We start from the raw sequence: 21,320 nt of genomic DNA on the forward strand, positions 1-21,320 counted from the left end.
CCTATAGGATGTAAGAGAAATCTTCTTTCCTTTAACCTGAGTATCCACGTGTCCTTTGTGACGATCTTACCAAGAACAAATCCCCCGCTAGCTCTGTGTATTGACCCCTTATGTATTTGAAAATGTTAATCATGTCTCCTCTTAATCTTCTTTTTCCAGTGTAAACATGCCTAGCCTATAAAGCCTTTCCTCGTATTCTAGCGTCTCCATCCCCTTAATTTGGCCGTCGTCTCTGAACCTTTTATAGTTCCAGGATATCCTTTTTGTAGAATGGTGCCCATAGTTGTGCACAGTATACGAGATGTGGCATCACTAGTGATTTATATACCTACAGCACCTGGTATTCCCAGGTGGTCTACCATCCAAGTACTAACCAGGCCCAACACTGCTTAGCGTCCAAGATCAGATGAGATTGGGCATATACAGTGTGGTGTGGCGGTAGGTGTATAATGCCCAGATGTACCCTAGACTCATTTATTGCGTGTAAATTTGGCTCTTGTGCCTCCTAAACCATTTAGCTCACCACACATCCCTGATTCACACCCCTCCTTGGTCTTCCTCTCAAGTGACTTTCTCCTCTCCAATCTCTCTGTAATGCTTCTAGAACACAGGTTTTCAAGCTCTATCCTCAGGACCCCACACAGTGCTTGTTTTACAGGTCTCCTCACAGAATCACAAGTGACATAATTAGCTCCACCTGTGTACCTTTTAAAATGTGTCAGTGAGTAATTAATACACCTGTGCATCTGCTGGGTTACCTGCAAAACATGAACTGTGTGGGCTCCTGAGGACCGAGTTTGAGAACCTGTGTTCTAGAATGATCTTTCTTTCACGCCACTCTGTATCTGCCCTCCCTCTCAGCTAATCCCTCCACTGGCTCCCTTTCCACTAGAAAGCCCCCTTTTAATTACTCACCCTCACTGCTTGTTGTCAGGGGTTGGTGCCCACATCTTCCCCCTTCTCTCGGATCATTGTCAGGGGTTGGTGTCAGCATCTCCATGCCCCCCCCCCTTCTTTCTCCCTATATTCGGCGTTTCAGCAGGGTTACGGCACTTCCGGGTAGCGCTGTGAGCTCCTGCATCATTTCCCTGTTACTAGAGGTCTCTCAGGCGGCGGACAATTTGGCAGGGACATTTGTAGCTGTACTACATGTGGACGACCAGTCCGCTTGTAATACAGCTGCAGACAGTGGCTGCGGCCCTCCATTCAATCGCACAGTTTGACCGGCCCTAAACCCGACCAAAGTGCTGGTCGCGACGCGACCACTTCTGGAGGGTACAAGCTGAAATGCAGACACCTGTAGCTGTTCGCAGCTAAATGGAGCAGCAATTGAATTGCACATTCGGCACTGACAGCTGCCGTTCGCAACAACTGAATTCCACCCATTAAGCTTAAGAAAATGTAGGGACATCCAAGAGGAGATAGTGGATAGTTTGAAATGCCTATATCACAGCTCTGCATCTCTTACAGCTTTGCACCTCTATTGATCACAGTTCTGCATCTCTTTACGTATCAGAACTCTGCATCTTATTATGCACGTCTTTATCGCAGCTCTGCATCACTTTATTACAACTGTGCTTCTATATCATAGCTCTGCAACTCTTTATCACAGCTCATCATCTTTATCACAGCTCAGCACATCTTTATTATAGCTCTGTTTATCTACCACAGCTCTGCATCTCTATCGCAGTACTGCATCATTTTATTATAGCTAGGCATATCTTTATTCATATCATCCCTGCTGCATATCTTTATCTATCTTTGCTTTGCATCTCCATCACAGCTCTGCATCTCTTTATTTATCATAGTTCTGCAATCTCTATATCGCAGCTCAGCATCCCTTTTTCTCTTACGTCCTAGAGGATGCTAGGGACTCCGTAAGGACCATGGGGTATAGACGGGCTCCGCAGGAGACATGGGCACTATAAAGAACTTTAGAATGGGTGTGCACTGGCTCCTCCCTCTATGCCCCTCCTCCAGACCTCAGTTAGATCCTGTGCCCAGAGGAGATTGGGTGCACTACAGGGGAGCTCTCCTGAGTTTCTCTGATAAAGAATTTTGTTAGGTTTTTTATTTTCAGGGAGCACTGCTGGCAACAGGCTCCGTGCATCGTGGGACTGAGGAGAGAGAAGCAGACCTACTTAAGTGATAGGCTCTGCTTCTTAGGCTACTGGACACCATTAGCTCCAGAGGGAGTCGGAACGCAGGTCTCTCCTCGCTGTTCGTCCCGGAGCCACGCTGCCGTCCTCCTCGCAGTGCCGGAAGATAGAAGCCGGGTGAGTATGAGAAGAAAAGAAGACTTCAAGGCTGCAGAAGACTTCAGATCTTCACGGAGGTAAGCGCGATATTTTGAGCGGGACCGAAGCCCGCCGCTGGAGGGGGCGGAGCTTGGTCCCTCAGCACTAATCAGCGCCATTTTCTCCACAGAGATCTGCAGAGAAGCTGGCACCCCAGTCTCTCCCCTGCTGAACACGGTGACACAGGGCTGAAAAGAGGAGGGGGGGGGGCACTTGTAAGGCGCAGTGAGTGTATTACACAGTAATTTGATATAAAAGCGCTATTATCTGGGACATTATTTTCCAGTGTCAGTTGGCGCTGGGTGTGTGCTGGCATACTCTCTCTCTCGGTCTCTCCAAAGGGCCTTATTGGGGAACTGTCTCCTTATAACTATATCCCTGTGTGTGTGGGGGTGTCGGTACGAGTGTGTATGCATGTCTGATGCGGAAGGCTCAGCTAAGGAGGAGGTGGAGCAGATGATTGTGGTGTCTCCGTCGGCAACGCCGACTCAGGATTGGATGGACATGTGGAATGTTTTAAATGCAAATGTGACCTTATTACATAAGAGATTGGACAAAGCAGAGTCCAGGGAAAGAGCAGGGAGTCAATCCACGGCTTCGGCTGGGTCACAGGGCCCTTCTGGGTCTCAAAAACGTCCCCTATCCCAAATAGCAGACACTGATACCGACATGGACTCTGACTCCAGTGTCGACTACGATGAAGCGAGGTTGCACCCAAGGGTGGCAAAGAGTATTCATTATATGATTATTGCAATAAAAAAGAGGTTTTGCATATCACAGATGACCCCTCGGTCCCTGACACGAGGGTGCGCATGTATAAGGAAAAGAAACCTGAGGTAACCTTTCCCCCATCCCATGAGCTTAACGAGTTATTTGAAAAGGCTTGGGAAACTCCTGATAAAAAACTGCAGATTCCCAAGAGGATTCTTATGGCATATCCTTTCCCTGCACAGGACAGGGTACGTTGAGAATCCTCACCCAGGGTGGACAAGGCTTTAACACGCCTGTCCAAGAAGGTGGCGCTACCGTCTCCGGACACAGCAGCCCTCAAGGATCCTGCTGATCGCAGGCAGGAATTTACTTTAAAGTCTATTTATGCGCATACAGGTGCTTTGCTCAGACCGGCAATAGCATCGGCATGGGTGTGTAGTGCAGTTGCAGCTTGGACAGATACCTTGTCAGCTGACCTTGATACCCTAGATAGGGATACCATTTTATTAACCTTAGGCCACATTAAAGATGCAGTCTTATATATGAGGGACGCTCAAAGAGACGTTGGGCTGCTGGGTTCGAGAGCCAACGCCATGGCGATTTCTACATGGCGCCCTGTTGACCCGCCAATGGACGGGTGATGCCGACTCAAGGAAAAATATGGAGGTTTTGCCATACAAAGGTGAAGTTTTATTTGGGGAAGGTCTCGCAGACCTGGTTACCACAGCTACCGCGGGTAAATCTACCTTTTTGCCTTTTGTTCCTCACAGCAAAAGAAAACTCCACAGTATCAGATGCAGTCCTTTCGGTCACGTAAGTCCAAAAGAGGTCGGGGCTCATCTTTCCTCGCCAGAGGTAATAGTGGAGGAAAGAAAGCGTCTGCTCCGGCTAGTTCACGGGAGCAGAAGTCCTCCCCGGCTTCTACTAAATCCACCGCATGACGCTGGGGCTCCACTGAGGGAGTCCGCACCGGTGGGGGCACGTCTTCGACTCTTCAGCCAGGTCTGGGTTCTGTCAGACGTGGAACCTTGGGCGATGGATATTGTATCCCAAGGCTACAAACTGGAATTCGAAGAGGTGCCCCCTCGCCGATTTTTCAAGTCGGCCTTGCCAGCTTCTTCCCCAGAGAGGGAAGTAGTGTTAGCTGCAATTCAAAAGCTGTATCAACAGCAAGTGATTGTCAAGGTTCCCCTAGTTCAACAGGGGAAAGGGTACTATTCGACCCTGTTCGTGGTCCCGAAGCTGGATGGTTCGGTCAGACCTATTTTAAATCTAAAATCCCTAAACCTGTACTTAAAAAAGTTCAAATTCAAGATGGAATCACTCCGGGCTGTTATCTCCAGTCTGGAAGGGGGGGATTTTATGGTGTCACTCGACATAAAGGATGCATACCTTCATGTCCCCATATATCCTCCTCATCAGGCGTACCTGAGATTCGCTGTACGGGACTGTCATTACCAGTTTCAGACGTTGCCGTTTGGGCTTTCCACGGCCCCGAGGATTTTCACCAAGGTGATGGCGGAGATGATCGTGCTCCTGCGCAGGCAGGGAGTCACAATTATCCCATACTTGGACGATCTCCTGATAAAAGCAAGATCGAGAGATCAATTGCAGAAGAGCGTGTCGCTCTCCCTGAGAGTGCTACAACAACACGGTTGGATTCTCAATCTGCCAAAGTCACAATTGATTCCAACGACGCGACTATCATTCCAAGGCATGATTCTGGACACGGAACAGAAGAGGGTTTTTCTCCTGGTGGAAAAAGCCCAGGACCTCCAGAACATGGTCAGAGACTTGCTAAAACCAAAAAGAGTGTCTGTTCATCAATGCACTCGAGTTCTGGGGAAAATGGTGGCAGCCTACGAGGCCATCCCCTTCGGCAGGTTTCATGCAAGGACTTTTCAGTGGGACCTCCTGGACAAGTGGTCAGGGTCCCATCTACTAATACATCAGAAAATAAGCCTGTCCCCCCGGGCCAGGGTGTCTCTCCTGTGGTGGCTGCAAAGTGCTCACCTTCTAGAGGGTCGCAGGTTCGGCATTCAAGACTGGTGACCACGGACGTGAGCCTCCGAGGATGGGGAGCAGTCACACAAGGAAGAAGTTTTCAGGGCCTATGGTCAAGCCAGGAGGCTTGTCTACACATCAACGTACTGGAATTGAGGGCCATATTCAACGGCCTACGACAAGCGGAGAATCTTCTTCGCGACCTACCAGTTCTGATCCAATCAGACGTCACACCCGTGGCTCATGTAAACCGCCAAGGCGGGACAAGGAGCAGAGTGGCAATGGCGGAAGCCACCAGGATTCTTCGCTGGGCGGAAAATCACGTAAGCGCTCTGTCAGTGGTCTTCATTCCGGGAGTGGACAACTGGGAAGCAGACTTCCTCAGCAGACACGATCTCCATCCAGGAGAGTGGGGACTTCATCAAGACGTTTTTACAGAGATAACAAGTCTTTGGGGAATTCCTCACATAGACATGATGGCGTCACGCCTCAACAAGAAGCTTCGGAAGTATTGTGCCAGGTCAAGGGACCCTCAGGCAGTAGCAGTAGACGCCCTGGTGACACCTTGGGTGTTTCAGTCGGTCTATGTGTTCCCCCCTCTTCCTCTCATCTCAAAAATATTAAGAATCATAAGACAAAAAAGAGTGAGAACAATCCTCATTGTTCCAGATTGGCCTCGAAGGGCCTGGTATTCAGATCTTCAGGAGATGCTCACAGAAGATCCATGGCCTCTACCTCTCAGGGAGGATCTGTTACAACAGGGGCCCTGCGTGTTCCAAGACTTACCGCGGTTACGTTTGACGGCATGGCGGTTGAACGCCGCATCCTAGCTGGGAAAGGTATTCCGGAGGAGGTCATCCCTACTCTGATAAAAGCTAGGAAGGAGGTGACGGCAAAACATTATCACCGTATCTGGAGGAAATAGGTTTCTTGGTGTGAAGCCAAGAATGCTCCTACGGAAGATTTCCATCTTGGCCGTTTTCTCCACTTTCTACAGACAGGAGTGGGTATGGGCCTAAAATTGGGCTCCATTAAGGTACAGATTTCGGCCCTATCTATTTTCTTTCAGAAGGAATTGGCTTCTCTCCCAGAAGTCCAGACTTTTGTAAAGGGAGTGCTGCACATCCAGCCTCCTTTTGTGCCCCCTGTGGCACCCTGGGACCTTAACGTGGTGTTACGGTTCCTGAAGTCTCACTGGTTTGAACCTCTTCAAACGGTTGAATTTAAATTTCTCACTTGGAAGGTGGTCATGTTGTTGGCCTTGGCATCTGCAAGGCGGGTGTCTGAATTGGCGGCCTTGTCTCACAAGAGCCCCTATTTGATTTTCCATGTGGATAGGGCTGAGTTGAGGACTCGTCCTCAATTTTTGCCTAAGGTGGTTTCATCGTTTCATATGAACCAACCTATTGTGGTGCCTGTGGCTACGGATGACTTGGAGGACTCCACGTCTCTGGATGTAGTCAGGGCCTTAAAAATCTATGTAGCCAGGATGGCTAGGGTTAGGAAAACAGAAGCACTGTTTGTCCTGTATGCAGCCAACAAAGTTGACGCTCCTGCTTCGAAGCAGACTATAGCTCGCTGGATCTGTAACACGATTCAGCAGGCTCATTGTACGGCAGGATTGCCGTTACCACATTCGGTAAAGGCCCATTCCACTAGGAAGGTGGGCTCTTCTTGGACGGCTGCCCGAGGCGTCTCGGCTTTACAGCTTTGCCGAGCAGCTACCTGGTCGGGTTCAAACACGTTTGCAAAGTTCTATAAGTTTGATACCCTGGCTGATGAGGACCTTGAGTTTGCTCAGTTGGTGCTGCAGAGTCGTCCGCACTCTCCCGCCCGGTCTGGAGCTTTGGTATAAGCCCCATGGTCCTTACAGAGTCCCCAGCATCCTCTAGGACGTAAGAGAAAATAAGATTTTAAACCTACCGGGAAATCTTTTTCTCCTAGTCCGTAGAGGATGCTGGGCACCCGTCCCAGTGCGGACAAAATCTGCAAGGCTTGTATATAGTTGTTGCTTACATAAGGGTTATGTTACAGTTGAGATCAGCCTTTCGCTGATACTGTTTTTTGTTCATACTGTTAACTGGTTGCGTATAGTCCAGGTTATACAGTGTGGATGGTGCGGGCTGGTATGAATCTTGCCCTTAGATTAACAAAATCCTCTCCTCATATTGTCCATCTCCTCTGGGCACAGTTTCTCTAACTGAGGTCTGGAGGAGGGGCATAGAGGGAGGAGCCAGTGCACACCCATTCTAAAGTTCTTTATAGTGCCTATGTCTCCTGCGGAGCCCGTCTATACCCCATGGTCCTTACGGAGTCCCCAGCATCCTCTACGGACTAGGAGAAAAAGATTTACCGGTAGGTTTAAAATCTTTTTATTTATCACAGCTCTGCATCTCTATCACAGTCACAGAGAGAACATATAAACAAAGTGCCTGGTAGTACTCCTAATAATCATGGAACATTCTGGTAGGGTAAGCAACTATATATTGCACTGTATTTTACTGCAAATAAAAGTTCAGCATTATGTGTCAGAGACTGTGGGTGAAGAGCCGGGGGCACAACACTGGCTGTGTGGTGTTGGTGACAGAGGTAAAAATAATAAATCAAGAGCACACAAAATGTAACAGCTTGAGCCATTCCCTACATCAGAGGAAGCCAACCTTCCCTGCCTTCTGACATATCCAGTAATTAGTGCAATATCGGAAGCAGGCGTATGTGCATGCCAGTATGCCTGTCCACAGAGTATGGCTGTCTCATACGATGTTTCACACTGCAAAGACAAGGTGAATGGAGAGGAGGGTCTAGATTTTGCAGGGTCTTGGCAAAAATGTAAAAGGGTCCCAATACAATTCTCCCAACTCACTGCCCCTCCCTGTAGTAGCAGCTGTTATCGTAAGCTTACCATTTCTTGATGGTTTTCCGCACAAATTTAGAGCATTACTAAGTGCAAAAACCCAGCGTCTTTTGTATTTAAAATTAGTGCAGTTTTAAACTTTGAGCTCAAACACGCTGGTGCTTCGTAAATATACTCTTATACCTCATCCATTTAAACATCCCGTAGATAAAACCTTTCCAAAATCTGACAAAAAAATAAGAATTTACTTACCGATAATTCTATTTCTCGTAGTCCGTAGTGGATGCTGGGGACTCCGTAAGGACCATGGGGAATAGCGGCTCCGCAGGAGACTGGGCACATCTAAAGAAAGCTTTAGGACTATCTGGTGTGCACTGGCTCCTCCCCCTATGACCCTCCTCCAAGCCTCAGTTAGGATACTGTGCCCGGACGAGCGTACACAATAAGGAAGGATTTTGAATCCCGGGTAAGACTCATACCAGCCACACCAATCACACCGTACAACTTGTGATCTGAACCCAGTTAACAGCATGATAACAGAGGAGCCTCTAGAAAAGATGGCTCACTACAGCAATAACCCGATTTTTTGGTAACAATAACTATGTACCAGTATTGCAGACAATCCGCACTTGGGATGGGCGCCCAGCATCCACTACGGACTACGAGAAATAGAATTATCGGTAAGTAAATTCTTATTTTCTCTAACGTCCTAAGTGGATGCTGGGGACTCCGTAAGGACCATGGGGATTATACCAAAGCTCCCAAACGGGCGGGAGAGTGCGGATGACTCTGCAGCACCAAATGAGAGAACTCCAGGTCCTCCTCAGCCAGGGTATCAATTTTGTAGAATTTTACAAACGTATTTGCTCCTGACCAAGTAGCTGCTCGGCAAAGTTGTAAAGCCGAGACCCCTCGGGCAGCCGCCCAAGATGAGCCCCCTTCCTTGTGGAGTGGGCATTTACAGATTTTTGGCTGTGGCAGGCCTGCCACAGAATGTGCAAGCTGAATTGTACTACAAATCCAACGAGCAATAGTCTGCTTAGAAGCAGGAGCACCCAGCTTGCTGGGTGCATACAGGATAAACAGCGAGTCAGTTTTTCTGACTCCAGCCGTCCTGGAAACATATATTTTCAGGGCCCTGACAACGTCTAGCAACTTGGAGTCCTCCAAGTCCCTAGTAGCCGCAGGCACCACAATAGGTTGGTTCAGGTGAAAACGCTGAAATCACCTTAGGGAGAAACTGAGGACGAGTCCTCAATTCCGCCCTGTCCGATTGGAAAATCAGATAAGGGCTTTTACAGGATAAAGCCGCCAATTCTGACACGCGCCTGGCCCAGGCCAGGGCCAACAGCATGACCACTTTCCATGTGAGATATTTTAACTCCACAGATTTAAGTGGTTCAAACCATTGTGACTTTTGGAACCCCAAAAACTACATTGAGATCCCAAAGTGCCACTGGAGGCACAAAAGGAGGCTGTATATGCAGTACCCCTTTTACAAACGTCTGAACTTCAGGGACTGAAGCTAGTTCTTTTTGGAAGAAAATTGACAGGGCCGAAATTTGAACCTTAATGGACCCCAATTTCAGGCCCATAGACACTCCTGTTTGCAGGAAATGTAGGAATCGACCCAGTTGAATTTCCTCCGTCGGGCCTTACTGTCCTCGCACCACGCAACATATTTTCGCCAAATGCGGTGATAATGTTTTGCGGTTACATCCTTCCTGGCTTTGATCAGGATAGGGATGACTTCATCCGGAATGCCTCTTTTTCTTCAGGATCCGGCGTTCAAAACCGCCATGCCGTCAAACGCAGCCGCGGTAAGTCTTGGAACAGACAGGGTCCTTGCTGGAGCAGGTCCCTTCTTAGAGGTAGAGGCCACGGATCCTCCGTGAGCATCTCTTGAAGTTCCGGTTACCAAGTCCTTCTTGGCCAATCCGGAGCCACGAATATAGTGCTTACTCCTCTCCATCTTATCAATCTCAGTACCTTGGGTATGAGGGGCAGAGGAGGGAAGACATACACTGACTGGTACACCCACGGTGTTACCAGAGCGTCTACAGCTATTGCCGGAGGGTCCCTTGACCTGGCGCAATACCTGTCGAGTTTTTCCCAACGGTTTATAATCATGTGGAAGACTTCTGGGTGAAGTCCCCACTCTCCCGGGTGGAGGTCGTGCTGAGGAAGTCTGCTTCCCAGTTGTCCACTCCCGGAATGAATACTGTTGACAGTGCTATCACATGATTTTCCGCCCAGCGAAGAATCCTTGCAGCTTCTGCCATTGCCCTCCTGCTTCTTGTGTCACCCTGTCTGTTTACGTGGGTGACTGCCGTGATGTTGTCCTACTGGATCAACACCGGCTGACCTTGAAGCAGAGGTCTTGCTAAGCTTAGAGCATTGTAAATGTCCCTTAGCTTCAGGATATTTATGTGAAGTGATGTCTCCAGGCTTGACCATAAGCCCTGGATATTCCTTCTCTGTGTGACTGCCCTCCAGCCTCGCAGGCTGGCATCCGTGGTCACCAGGACCCAGTCCTGAATGCCTAATCTGCGGCCCTCTGGAAGATGAGCACTCTGCAACCACCACAGGAGGGACACCCTTGTCCTTGGTGACAGGGTTATCCGCTGATGCATCTGAAGATGCGACCCGGACCATTTGTCCAGCAGGTCCCACTGGAAAGTTCTTGCGTGGAATCTGTCGAATGGGATTGCTTCGTAGGAAGCCACCCTTTTACCCAGAACCCTTGTGCACTGATGCACTGAGACTTGGCTCGGTTTTAGGAGGTTCCTGACTAGCTCGGATAACTCCCTGGCTTTCTCCTCCGGGAGAAACACCTTTTTCTGGACTGTGTCCAGGATCATCCCTAGGAACAGAAGACACGTCGTCGGAACCAGCTGCGATTTTGGAATATTGAAAATCCAATCGTGCTTCCGCAACACTACCTGAGATAGTGCTACACCGACCTCCAACTGTTCCCTGGATCTTACCCTTATCAGGGAATTGTCCAAGTAAGGGATAACTAAAATTCCCTTCCTTCGAAGGAATATCATCATTTCGGCCATTACCTTGGTAAAGACCCGGGGTGCCGTGGACCATCCATACGGCAGCGTCTGAACTGATAGTGACAGTTCTGTACCATAAACCTGAGGTACCCTTGGTGAGAAGGGTAAATTTTGACATGAAGGTAAGCATCCTTGATGTCCCGAGACATCATGTAGTCCCCTTCTTCCAGGTTCGCAATCACTGCTCTGAGTGACTCAATCTTGAATTTGAACCTCTGTATGTAAGTGTTCAAAGATTTTAGATTTAGAATCGGTCTCACCGAGCCGTCCGGCTTCAGTACCACAACAGTGTGGAATAATACCCCGTTCCCTGTTGCAGGAGGGGTATCTTGATTATCATCTGCTGGGAATACAGCTTGTGAATGGCTTCCAAAACTGTCTCCCTGTCAGAAGGAGACATCGGTAAAGCCGACTTTAGGAAACGGCGAGGGGGAGACGTCTCGAATTCTAATTTGTACCCCTGAGATATCACCTGAAGGATCCAGGGGTCTACTTGCGAGTGAGCCCACTGCGCGCTAAAATTCATTGAGACGGGCCCCCCACCGTGCCTGAGGGCTTGGCAGAGGCGGGAGAGGGTTTCTGTTCCTGGGAACTGGCTGATTTCTGCAGCCTTTTTCCTCTCCCTCTGTCACGGGGCAGAAATGAGGAACCTTTTGCCCGCTTGTCCACGAAAAGACTGCGCCTGATAATACGGCGTCTTCTCATGTTGAGAGGCGACCTGGGGTACAAACGTGGATTTCCCAGCTGTTGCCGTGGCCACCAGGTCTGAAAGACCGACCCCAAATAACTCCTCCCCTTAATAAAGCAATACTTCCAAATACCGTTTGGAATACGCATCACCTGACCACTGACGTGTCCATAACCCTCTACTGGTAGAAATGGACAACGCACTTAGACTTGATGCCAAATATTCCGCTGTGCATCACGCATATATAGAAATGCATCTTTTAAATGCTCTATAGGCAAAAATATACTGTCCCTATCTAGGGTATCAATATTTTCAGTCAGGGAATCCGACCACGCCAACCCAGCACTGCACATCCAGGCTGAGGCGATTGCTGGTCGCAGTATAACACCAGTATGTGTGTAAATACCTTTTAGGATACCCTCCTGCTTTCTATCAGCAGGATCCTTAAGGGCGGCCATCTCAGGCGAGGGTAGAGCCCTTACAAGCGTGTGAGCGCTTTATCCACCCTAGGGGGTGTTTCCCAACGCACCCTAACCTCTGGCGGGAAAGGATATAATGCCAATAACATTTTAGAATTTATCAGTTGTTATCGGGGGAAACCCACGCATCATCACACACCTCATTTGATTTCTCAGATTCAGGAAAACTACAGGTAGTTTTTCCTCACCGAACATAATACCCCTTTTTGGTGGTACTCGTATTATCAGAAATGTGTAAAACATTTTTCATTGCCTCAATCATGTAACTTGTGGCCCTACTGGAAGTCACATTTGTCTCTTCACCGTCGACACTGGAGTCAGTATCCGTGTCGGCGTCTATATCTGCCATCTGAGGTAACGGGCGCTTTAGAGCCCCTGACGGCCTATGAGACGTCTGGACAGGCACAAGCTGAGTAGCCGGCTGTCTCATGTCAACCACTGTCTTTTATATAGAGCTGACACTGTCACGTAATTTCTTCCAACAGTTCATCCACTCAGGTGTCGACCCCCTAGGGGGTGACATCACTATTACAGGCAATCTGCTCCGTCTCCACTTATTTTTCTCCTCATACATGTCGACACAAAAGTACCGACATACAGCACACACACAGGGAATGCTCTGATAGAGGACAGGACCCCACTAGCCCTTTGGGGAGACAGAGGGAGAGTTTGCCAGCACACACCAGAGCGCTATATATATACAGGGATAACCTTATATAAGTGTTTTTCCCCTTATAGCTGCTGTATAGTTTATACTGCGCCTAATTAGTGCCCCCCTCTCTTTTTTAACCCTTTATGTAGTGTAGTGACTGCAGGGGAGAGCCAGGGAGCTTCCCTCCAACGGAGCTGTGAGGGAAAATGGCGCCAGTGTGCTGAGGAGATAAGGCCGCCGATAAGGGGGCGGAGCCTATCTCCTGTTTTTCTATGTATTCTGGCAGGGGTTAAATGCATCCATATAGCCCAGGAGCTATATGTGATGCATTTTTTTTGCCATCTAAGGTGTTTTTATTGCGTCTCAGGGCGCTCCCCCCCAGCGCCCTGCACCCTCAGTGACCGAAGTGTGAAGTGTGCTGAGAGCAATGGCGCACAGCTGCAGTGCTGTGCGCTACCTTGTTGAAGACAGGATGTCTTCTGCCGCCGATTTTCCGGACCTCTTCTGCCTTCTGGCTCTGTAAGGGGGCCGGCGGCGCAGCTCTGGGACCCATCCAAGCTGGGCCTGTGATCGTCCCTCTGGAGCTAATGTCCAGTAGCCTAAGAAGCCCAATCCACTCTGCACGCAGGTGAGTTCGCTTCTTCTCCCCTTAGTCCCTCGATGCAGTGAGCCTGTTGCCAGCAGGTCTCACTGAAAATAAAAAACCTAAACTAAAACTTTCACTAAGAAGCTCAGGAGAGCCCCTAGTGTGCACCCTTCTCGTTCGGGCACAGAGATCTAACTGAGGCTTGGAGGAGGGTCATAGGGGGAGGAGCCAGTGCACACCAGATAGTCCTAAAGCTTTCTTTAGATGTGCCCAGTCTCCTGCGGAGCCGCTATTCCCCATGGTCCTTACGGAGTCCCCAGCATCCACTTAGGACGTTAGAGAAAATAAGAATTTACTTACCGATAATTCTATTTCTCGTAGTCCGTAGTGGATGCTGGGGACTCCGTCAGGACCATGGGGTTTAGCGGCTCCGCAGGAGACAGGGCACAATAATAAAAGCTTTAGGATCAGGTGGTGTGCACTGGCTCCTCCCCCTATGACCCTCCTCCAAGCCTCAGTTAGGATACTGTGCCCGGACGAGCGTGCATAATAAGGAAGGATATTGAATCCCGGGTAAGACTCATACCAGCCACACCAATCACACCGTACAACCTGTGATCTGAACCCAGTTAACAGTATGATAACAACGAAGGAGCCTCTGAAAAGATGGCTCACAACAAGAATAACCCGATTTTTGTAACAATAACTATGTACAAGTATTGCAGACAATCCGCACTTGGGATGGGCGCCCAGCATCCACTACGGACTACGAGAAATAGAATTATCGGTAAGTAAATTCTTATTTTCTCTAACGTCCTAAGTGGATGCTGGGGACTCCGTCAGGACCATGGGGATTATACCAAAGCTCCCAAACGGGCGGGAGAGTGCGGATGACTCTGCAGCACCGAATGAGAGAACTCCAGGTCCTCCTCAGTCAGGGTGTGCCCCTGACCAAGTAGCAGCTCGGCAAAGTTGTAAAGCCGAGACCCCTCGGGCAGCCGCCCAAGATGAGCCCACTTCCTTGTGGAATGGGCTTTTACTGATTTTGGCTGTGGCAAGCCTGCCACAGAATGTGCAAGCTGAATTGTACTACAAATCCAGCGAGCAATCGTCTGTTTAGAAGCAGGAACACCCATCTTGTTGGGTGCATACAGACTAAACAGCGAGTCAGATTTTCTGACTCCAGTCGTCCTGGAAACATATATTTTCAGGGCCCTGACAACGTCAAGTAACTTGGAGTCCTCCAAGTCCCTAGTAGCCGCAGGTACCACAATAGGTTGGTTCATGTGAAAAACAGAAAACACCTTAAGGAGAAATTGAGGACGAGTCCTCAATTCTGCCCTGTCAGAATGAAAAATTAAGTAAGGGCTTTTATATGATAAAGCCGCCCATTCTGACACACGCCTGGCTGAAGCCAGGGCTAATAGAATCTTCACCTTCCATGTGAAATATTTTAATTCCACAGTGGTGAGTGGATCAAACCAATGTGACTTTAGGAAACTCAAAACAACATTGAGATCCCAAGGTGCCACTGGGGGCACAAAAGGAGGCTGTATATGCAGTACCCCTTTTACAAACGTCTGAACTTCAGGCACTGAAGCCAGTTCTTTCTGGAAGAAATTCGACAGGGTCGAAATTTGAACCTTAATGGACCCTAATTTTAGGCCCATAGACAGTCCTGTTTTCAGGAAATGTAGGAACGACCCAGTTGGAATTCCTCTGTAGGGACCTTCTTGGCCTCACACCACGCAACATATTTTCGCCAAATGCGGTGAAAATGTTTTGCGGTTACATCCTTCCTGGCTTCGACCAGGGTAGGGATGACTTCATCTGGAATGCCCTTTCAGGATCCGGCGTTCAACTGCCATGCCGTCAAACGCAGCCGCGGTAAGTCTTGGAACAGACAAGGCCCCTGCTGGAGCAGGTCCTTTCTTAAAGGTAGAGGCCACGGTTCTTCCGTGAGCATCTCTTGAAGTTCCGGGTACCAAGTCCTTCTTGACCCATCCGGAACCACGAGTATCGTTCTTACTCATCTCCTTCTTATGATTCTCAGTACTTTTGGTATGAGATGCATAGGAGGGAACACATACCCTGACTGGTACACCCACAGTGTTACCAGAGCGTCCACCGCTATTGCCTGAGGGTCCCTTGACCTGGCGCAATATTTGTCTAGTTTTTTGTTCAGGCGGGACGCCAACATGTCCACCTTTGGTTTTTCCCAACGGTTTACAATCATGTGGAAGACTTCCCGCTGAAGTCCCCACTCTCCCGGGTGGAGGTTATGCCTGCTGAGGAAGTCTGCTTCCCAGTTTTCCACTCCCGGAATTAACACTGCTGAGAGTGTTATCACATGATTTTTCGCCCAGCGAAGAATCCTTGCAGTTTCTGCCATTTCCCTCCTGCTTCATGTGCCGCCCTGTCTGTTTACGTGGGCGACTGCCGTGATGTTGTCCCACTGGATCAATACCGGCTGACCTTGAAGCAGAGGTCTTGCTAAGCTTAGAGCCTTGTAAATTGCCCTTAGCTCCAGTATATTTATGTGGAGAGAAGTCTCCAGACTTGATCACACTCCCTGGAAATTTTTTCCTTGTGTGACTGCTCCCCAGCCACTCAGGCTGGCATCCGTGGTCACCAGGACCCAGTCCTGAATGTCGAATCTGCGGCCCTTTCATAGATGAGCACTCTGCAGCCACCGCAGAAGAAAACACCCTTGTCCTTGGAGACAGGGTTATCCGCTGATGCATCTGAAGATGCGATCCGGACCATTTTCCCAGCAGATTCCACTGAAAGGTTCTTGCGTGAAATCTACCGAATGGGATCGCTTTGTAAGAAACCACCATTTTTCACAGGACCCTTGTGCAATGATGCACTGATACTTTTCCTGGTTTTAGGAGGTTCCTGACTAGCTCGGATAACTCCCTGGCCTTCTTCTCCGGGAGAAAACATCCTTTTCTGGACTGTGTCCAGAATCATTCCTAGGAACATTAGACGTGTCGTCGGAAAAAGCTGCGATTTTGGAATATTTAGAATCCACTCGTGCTGTCGTAGAACTACTTGAGATAGTGCTACTCCGACCGCCAACTGTTCTCTGGACCTTGCCCTTATCAGGAAAGCGTCCATATTTCTTTTAGGAAGAATCATCATTTCGGCCATTACCATGGTAAAGACCCGGGGTGCCGTGGACAATCCAAACGGCAGCGTCTGAACTGATAGTGACAGTTCTGTACCACGAACCTGAGATACCCTTGGTGAGAAGGGCAAAATTTGGACATGTAGGTAAGCGTCTCTGATATCCAGTGACACCATATCGTCCTGGTTCGCTATCACTGCTCTGAGTGACTCCATCTTGATTTGAACCCTTGTATGTAATTGTTCAAATCTTTTAGATCTCACCGAGCCGTTTGGCTTCAGTACCACAATATAGTGTGGAATAATACCCCTTCCCTTGTTGTAGGAGGGGTACTTTGATTATCACCTGCTGGGAATACAGCCTGTGAATTTTTTCCCAATACTGCCTCCCTGTCGGAGGGAGACGTTGGTAAAGCAGACTTCAGGAACTTGTGAGGGGAAGACGTCTCGAATTTCCAATGTACACCTGGGATACTACGTGTAGGATCCAGGAGTCCACTTGCGAGTGAGCCCACTGCGTGCTGAAACTCTTGAGATGACCCCCCACCGCACCTGAGTCCGCTTGTATGGCCCCAGCGTCATGCTGCGGACTTGGCAGAAGCTGTGGAGGACTTCTGTTCCTGGGAATGGGCTGCCTGCTGCAGTCTTCTTCCCTTTCCTCTAACCCTGGGCAGATATGACTGGCCTTTTGCCCGCCTGCCTTTATGGGTACGAAAGGACTGAGACTGAAAAGACTGTGTCCTTTTCTGCTGAGATGTGACTTGGGGTAACAAAAGTGGATTTTCCAGCTGTTGCCATGGCCACCAGGTCCGATGGACCGCCCCTTTATACGGCAATACTTCCATGTGCCGTCTGGAATCTGCATCACCTGACCACTGTCATGTCTATAAACATCGTCTGGCAGATATGGACATCACATCTACTCTTGATGCCAGAATGCGCATCTCGCATATATAGAAATGCATCCTTAAAATGCTCTATAGTCAATAAAATATTGTTCCTGTCAAGGGTATCAATATTTTCAGTCAGGAAATCCGACCAAGCCCCCCCAGCGCTGCACATTCAGGCTGAGGCGATTGCTGGTCGTAGTATAACACCAGTATGTGTGTATATACTTTTTAGGATATTTTTCAGCTTCCTATCAGCTGGCTCTTTGAGGGCGGCCGTATCTGGAGACGGTAACACCACTTGTTCTTATAAGCGTGTGAGCGCCTTATCCACTCTAAGGTGTGTTTCCCAACTCGCCCTCACTTCTGGCGGGAAAGGGTATACCTCCAATAATTTTCTATCGGAGGAAACCCACGTATCATCACACACTTTAATTTATCTGATTCAGGAAAAACTACAAGTAGATTATTCCCACCCTACATAATACCCTTATTTGTGGTACTTGTAGTATCAGAAATATGTAACACCTCCTTCATTGCCCTTAACATGTAACGTGTGGCCCTAAAGGAAAATACGTTTGTTTCTTCACCGTCGACACTGAAGTCAGTGTCCGTGTCTGTGTCTGTGTCGACCAACTGAGGTAAATGGGCGTTTTTACAAGCCCCTGACGGTGTCTGAGATGCCTGGACAGGTACTAATTTGTTTGCCGGCCGTCTCATGTCGTCAACCGACCTTGCATCGTGTTGACATTATCACGTAATTCCTAAATAAGCCATCCATTCCGGTGTCGACTCCCTAGAGAGTGACATCACCAATACAGGCAATTTGCTCCGCCTCCTCACCAACATCGTCCTCCTACATGTCGACACACACGTACCGACACACAGCACACACACAGGGAATGCTCTGATAGAGGACAGGACCCCACTAGCCCTTTGGGGAGACAGAGGGAGAGTTTGCCAGCACACACCAAAAACGCTATAATTATACAGGGACAACCCCTTATACAAGTGTTTTCCCTTATAGCATTTTCACATATGTAATCATATCGCCAAATAAGTGCCCCCCCTCTCTGATTTAACCCTGTTTCTGTAGTGCAGTGCAGGGGAGAGCCTGGGAGCCTTCCTCACAGCAGAGCTGAGCAGGAAAATGGCGCCGTGTGCTGAGGAGAATAGGCCCCGCCCCCTAAAACGGCGGGCTCTTCTCCCGGAGTTTGTGAGATCTGGCAGGGGTTAAATACATCCATATAGCCTCAAGGGCTATATGTGATGTATTTTAGCCATAAAAAAGGTATAATACATTGCTGCCCAGGGCGCCCCCCCCAGCGCCCTGCACCCTCAGTGACCGCTGGTATGAAGTGTGCTGACAACAATGGCGCACAGCTGCAGTGCTGTGCGCTACCTTATGAAGACTGAAAGTCTTCTGCCGCCTGTTTCTGGACCTCTGGACCTCTTCAACTTCGGCATCTGCAAGGGGGGTCGGCGGCACGGCTCCGGGACGAACCCCAGGGTGAGACCTGTGTTCCGACTCCCTCTGGAGCTAATGGTGTCCAGTAGCCTAAGAAGCAAATCCATCCTACACGCAGGTGAGTTTACTTCTCTCCCCTAAGTCCCTCGTAGCAGTGAGCCTGTTGCCAGCAGGACTCACTGAAAATAAAAAACCTAACTTAAACTTTTATTCTAAGCAGCTCAGGAGAGCCACCTAGATTGCACCCTTCTCGGCCGGGCACAAAGATCTAACTGAGGCTTGGAGGAGGGTCATAGGGGGAGGAGCCAGTGCACACCACCTGATCCTAAAGCTTTTATTATTGTGCCCTGTCTCCTGCGGAGCCGCTAAACCCCATGGTCCTGACGGAGTCCCCAGCATCCACTTAGGACGTTAGAGAAATAAACAATTGTATAACATTTTTATTCTTAAATTCCTTTTTCCTACCTATCTATGACACCTGTTGCCATTCATTCCTCCTCCTGCCAGTTGTATTTCGTTGGGCTTTTTTTCTGGCTGCCACTGTATTCCAACACTGGCACAGTATAAGATGGTTCTAGAAAGAGGTTCCAAAGATAAAAGTAAAAAGTGACACATACTATAGAAAGACAGACAGATAGATAGACATATACACACACCAAACTAACTGTCCAGCACTCTCTCCATTTAGAACACAACATATTGTGCCAGTCCCCTTCTCTGTTCTCACTGACAGGAATCACCTCAGCTCTGTATCTCACTCACCCATCATTTTCTGACAGGGCAAATCACACAGAGTTATATCACTACGTCCCTCTCCTCAGTAGTCCTGCTCTCACACAGGATTGTATTACTCCACCACTTTTTCTCTAACAGGACAAATCACACTGAACTGTATCACTCCACCCCTCTCAGTAACAGATCATATACACAGAAGGCTGTATCACTCCACCTACTAGTAATCCAATCCTGTAAAATAATAATAATAATAATAATAATAATAATAATAATAAAAAGACTAAAGGTAGTCTTTTAGCCAATCCAGGAGAGTAGGTATGTATGATTGCAAATATGCAATTTCATATGTGTCGTAGGTGTCTATGTACTAAGCCTTGGAGAGAGATAAAGCGGACAGAGATAAATTACCAACCAACCAGCTCCTATCATTTTTCAAACACAGCCTGTAACATGGCAGTTAAGAGCTGATTGGCTGGTACTTTATCTCTGTTCACTTTCTCTTTCTCTCCAAGGCTTAGTACCTAGATGACATGGAGTCTTGAAGTCAGCCAGCCACAGAACCTGTGTAATTAATATGTGTACAGAATTAAAGGGATGAGGTGGCACTGGCAACCCTACCTAGACCCCTTAGGGCAGCCATTCCCAACCACGGTCCTCAAGGCACACCAACAGTGCAGGTTTTAATGATATCCAGACTTCAGCACAAATGGTTAAATCAAAATAACTGAGCTACTAACTAAGTCACCTGTGCTGAAGCCTGGATATCACTAAAACCTGCACTGTTAGTGTGCCTTGACGACCGTGGTTGGGAATACCTGCTTTAGGGTGTTGATTCAATAAGTGGTGATAGACCAGATGATAACATTGGGTTGCCATTCTTTCCCCCCAATTAGGCTTACTATACTATCCCTTTAAACCGGGACATTAATGAATTAGACAGGTTCTGTGGCTGGCTGACTTCAAGCCTGCATATCACCTGGTTTTAACCATCCACAGAGCCTGTGTAATCCATGGGTGTCCCAGTTTAAATGGATGGTATGGTAAGCCTACCCCTAATGTCACTGATACCGGGTAATATTGATAATGTAATCGGCAGATTCTAGCATGTACAAAAGGCAAAAAGTGCTTCGGGTAAAAGCAGTACTGCAGAATGCACTAAAGGATAATCCTACCAAAGCTTACATTTCAGCAATACATTTTTCTGTGTTTTTTGGTTTTAATATTTTTATCCCAATAATACCTTTTGTAGGAACTTCAGTGAATCCCAGTTTTCTGATTATGTGTCTTTTCTACATGCAGTGCAGTCCTGCTTGGGAAAGGGACTAGGCAAAAACAGTGTAATCTGCAATGGCTGAGCCAGAAAACCACACCTACCAGGATGCATTGCAGTGAGCTCATCATTAGGTGCGTGAACTCTGGTTGGAGCAACTACAGTATACTGTTAAAATCTTTATTATACAGAGCTAGAAGCAGCAAAAAGGTAGCGCAAAATGGAGTTGGGAGGGGAGGGGGCAATTCAGGCCATCATCTGCATAGTTATGCTGCAGTGCCTGTTGCTCTGAGCAACCAAAGTAAACAATATTAGTGCACAAGAGTCCAGGCACTACTATATATTCTAATTGAAACTTTACAGGTGCCATCATTTATTAGCAAATATGTATGTTTTAGTCAAATACATTAAATCGAAATAACATGTTTGAAAGTGTCAGCATCCTTTAAGAGGTCTGTCTTATTCAGGGAGCTCCTAATGAATGATGTTAACAGCTAC

At 48.2% G+C, this 21,320-nt stretch overlaps 1 long non-coding RNA gene and 1 other non-coding gene across 3 annotated transcripts; both read right to left on the bottom strand.

The window, feature by feature from the left end:
- Positions 1–325: 325 nt before the first annotated feature.
- LOC134930084 (5S ribosomal RNA) lies at positions 326–444 on the bottom strand. Its single transcript, XR_010178665.1, has one exon. It is a non-coding gene; the product is annotated as a 5S ribosomal RNA (ribosomal RNA).
- Positions 445–7,483: 7,039 nt separating this feature from the next.
- On the bottom strand, positions 7,484–20,904 carry LOC134928849 (uncharacterized). 2 transcript variants are annotated; one of them, XR_010178059.1, is made up of 3 exons: positions 20,793–20,904; positions 19,283–19,391; positions 7,484–7,782 (listed from the first exon to the last, which is right to left on the bottom strand). It is a non-coding gene; the product is annotated as an uncharacterized LOC134928849 (long non-coding RNA). The 2 variants fall into 2 exon arrangements; XR_010178060.1 differs by lacking the exon at positions 20,793–20,904 and adding an exon at positions 19,580–19,644.
- Between the last annotated feature and the right edge of the window lie 416 nt (positions 20,905–21,320).

This window comes from Pseudophryne corroboree, chromosome 5 (genome assembly GCF_028390025.1).
Source record: "Pseudophryne corroboree isolate aPseCor3 chromosome 5, aPseCor3.hap2, whole genome shotgun sequence".
NCBI classification, from domain to species: domain Eukaryota; kingdom Metazoa; phylum Chordata; class Amphibia; order Anura; family Myobatrachidae; genus Pseudophryne; species Pseudophryne corroboree.